The sequence below is a fragment of the Gekko japonicus genome, unplaced genomic scaffold, assembly GCF_001447785.1.
Source record: "Gekko japonicus isolate JY-2015 unplaced genomic scaffold, Gekko_japonicus_V1.1 scaffold7007, whole genome shotgun sequence".
Lineage (NCBI taxonomy): Eukaryota > Metazoa > Chordata > Lepidosauria > Squamata > Gekkonidae > Gekko > Gekko japonicus.
This window is the reverse complement of record NW_015163850.1, coordinates 2,535-6,340: the sequence shown is the minus strand read 5'-3', so window position 1 is coordinate 6,340 and position 3,806 is coordinate 2,535.

Sequence of the window (3,806 nt, the reverse complement as noted above, 5' to 3'; positions counted from 1 at the left end):
TTTGGCCTGATCCAACATTGGCATCTCTTGTGTTCTTATGTACCAAAGAGCCAGAGTCCAGGAGCACCTTAAAGACTAAGAACGTTTATGGCAGGGTAGGAGCTTTCATGAGACACTGCTCACATCTTCTGATCCAGCTCAAATGTGAGTACGACTGTCCTGTATCTTGGAGACTGTCCTATATCTTCAAGAGATACAAAACTTTCTTCAAATACATTAGAAACAGGAAACCAGCCAGGGAGGCAGTGGGGCCCTTGGACGACCAAGGGGTAAAAGGAGTATTGAAGGATGATAGGGAAATGGCTGAGAAGCTAAATGCATTTTTTGCCTCCGTCTTCACTGTGGAAGATGAGAAGTGCTTGCCCACTCCAGAACCACTGATTTCAGGAGGGGTGTTGGAAGACCTGAGTCAGATTGAGGTGATGAGAGAGGAGGTCCTAAAACTGATAGACAACTTAAAAACTGAAAAATCACCAGGCCCAGATGGCATACATCCGAGAGTTCTGAAAGAACTCAAATGTGAACTTGTAGATCTCCTGACAAAGATATGTAATCTTTCCTTAAAATCTGCCTCCATTCCTGAGGATTGGAAGGTAGCTAATGTCACTCCCATCTTTAAAAAGGGTTCCAGAGGAGATCCGGGAAATTACAGGCCAGTCAGTCTGACGTCGATTCCGGGTAAATTGGTGGAAACCATTATTAAGGAAAGAATTCTAGGCACATGGATGAACAAAACCTATTGAGGCAGACTCAGCACGGTTTCTGTAAGGGAAGATCTTGTCTCACTAACCTGTTAGTGTTCTTTGAGGGGGTGAACAAACATGTGGACAAGGGGGATCCAATAGATATTATTTACCTTGACTTCCAGAAAGCTTTTGATAAAGTTCCTCATCAAAGGCTCCTAAGTAAGCTCAAAAATCATGGGATAGAAGGACAAGTTCTTTTATGGATCAAAAACTGGCTAGTTCATAGAAAACAGAGAGTGAGTGTAGGTGGGCAATTTTCTCAGTGGAGGGTGGTAAGCAGTGGGGTACCGCAGGGATCAGTACTTGGTCCACTGCTTTTTAACTTGTTCATTAATGATTTGGAGTTGGGAGTAAGCAGTGAAGTGGCTAAATTTGCGGATGATACAAAGTTGTTCGGGGTGGTGAAAACCAGTGAGGATTGTGAGGCACTCCAAGGGGATCTGTCAAGGATGGGCGAGTGGGCGTCAACATGGCAAATGGGGTTCAATGTGGCCAAGTGCAAGGTGATGCACATTGGAGCCAAAAATCCTAACTATAAATACACATTGATGGGGTCTGAACTGGCAGAGACTGACCAAGAGAGAGATCTTGGAGTCGTAGTAGATAACTTACTGAAAAAAAGGTTCGATCCTCGGCATCTCGGGTTAAAAGGACCAGGCAGGAGGTGATGTAAAAGACCTCTGCCTGAGATGCTGGGAGGCCACTGCCAGAAAGAGTAGACAATACTGACCTCGATGGGCTGAGGGTCTGGTTCAATATAAGGCGGCTTCATGTGTCGTTGACATCACCCGCTGCCTGGTATATTTCAACTGGAGATGCAGGGGATTGAACCTGGGAACCTTCTGCGTGCCAAGCAGAGACTCTGCCACTGAGCCACAGCCCCTCCCCAGTGAAGGTGACTTCTGCTGAATGAGACCCGTGGTCCATCAAGGTCAGCATTGTCTACTCAGACTGGCAGCCTGAGTAGGTCTCATTGAGTAGAGCCATCAAGGTCTCATTGCTGGGGTCTCTCCCATCACCTACTGCCTGGCCCTTTGGACTGGAGATGCTGGGACCTTCTGCATGTCGAGCAGATGCTCTGCCACGGAGCCACAGCCCCACACTGGCCCCTGCCAACTAGATGGACAAGTGAAGACTGACTGAGTCTGACGGTGAGTCTCTCTGGCCCCATATTGGTGGCTCCAGCTAGCTGAGAGACTTTCCAAGGTCTTGAGCACCTTCCTTCCTTCCTTTCTTCCTTCCTTCCTTCCTTCCTTCCTTCCTTCCTTCCTTCCTTCCTTCCTTCCTCCCTCTTCTTCCTTCTCTCTCTCTCTCTTTTCTTTTCTTTTCTTTCTCCGCAGTGGGTTCCTTCAGCAGCCGGCATCTCTCTCCTCTCCTCCACTATATCTTCACAATAACCCTGCGAGGTAGGTTAGGTCGAGCGTATGGGACCGGCCCAAGGCCATGCAGCAAACTCCTGTGGAAAAGCAGGCATTCCGACTTGGATCTCCCAGACCCTAGTCTGCGGTAAAGATTTTTCATTGTATTAAACATACACCACATACAAACAAACACAAACAATATTAAACACAAACAAAATGGGAGCATCCCTTTATACTTTGAGTAAAGAATTTGTTGTCCATTCATCTCAAATCATAAGATGTATTTCTTTTCTTTTTTAATATAAATTTTTTATTAAGTATAAAACTGATGACTAACAAATATAACATCCAATTTTCTTTTTTTCCGTAATACAAACATAAGACGTATTTCTACGCCATATACTATCCAAACCGGCTCACACAGTATTTCCTGCGCTCAGGAAGGAGGTCTCCAGAGCAAACTAATTTATGCAGCAACCAAATCACTCGCTCACAACTTTAATGCCAGTAGCTCACAAAGTAGAATTTTTGCTCACAAGACTCCACCGCCTAGGGGGAACATTGGCCATGTTTCTTCGAATTTGTCCTCTCTATGTCCTTTCAAGATTAAAGTTAATTTGTCCATTTCAGCAACTTCCCCCTCTCCTCCAATGACTCGCATACAATATTGTAGCGGCCGTTCCCAGACCCTAGTCTGACTCTCTAACCAGTACACCACACTGGTTCTTAAGGATACTCCGCAAAGTGCCTTGAACACCGACAAGGTGGGTGACTCTCTAACCAGTACACCACACTGGTTCTTAAGGATACTCCGCAAAGTGCCTTGAACACCGACAAGCCAGAATCCATTCCCAAACACAAATTTTTCTGAAGGGCCTTGACAAGGACCGAGTTTGATGGCAAAGACGAAGGATATAGCTTGTCTCCACCTACTGATGGGACCACAGCGAGCACATCAAGGCGTGGAAAGGACCCTTTTCTGAAGGTGGGTGGTGGCAGCGAAGGATATAGCTTGTCTCCACCTAGTGGTAGATCAGGAGGCTGCAGCCAGATTATGCAGGAATGTAGCTCACTGGAGGATGCTTATCTTTTTTTTTTTTGTAAAGTTTTATTGTTTTCCAACATACAACACCAACGCACAAAACAAATAAAACATTGAACAGGAGTGCATTCCATTAATTGTGCTTGAAGTTTCCCTTTGTATACAACAGCAATTTTTTGCACCTATTCTATTACTTTATATATACGCATCTACTAACTGAAATTTTTATTTCTATTACTATTTCTATTTGTACTTTCTAATGGTTATAACATGAGTCACTAAAGGTACCACTCAGTCCATTTGTAGAGTCTTGACAGTGTTTTCTCGAAAACGTTTTATCTCTTCCCTTGTAATAGCAAAGTTAATTTGTCCATCTCAACCATTTCTAAAAGTTTATAAATTATTTCTTCTTTTCTCCAATATTTAGCGTACAAAATTCTAGCAGTGGTTACCACATGTATGATCATATAAACATCCGGTTTTTTATAACTTTCTGGTATTATATTCAATAAAAACAATTCTGGTACAAAGGGTATATTTGTTTCTAATATTTTTTGTAACGTCTCATGTATCCAGATCCAATAATTTTTACTTTTATCAGATGTCCACCATATATGAAAAAAGATCCAACATTTTATTTACATTTCCAACAATCAT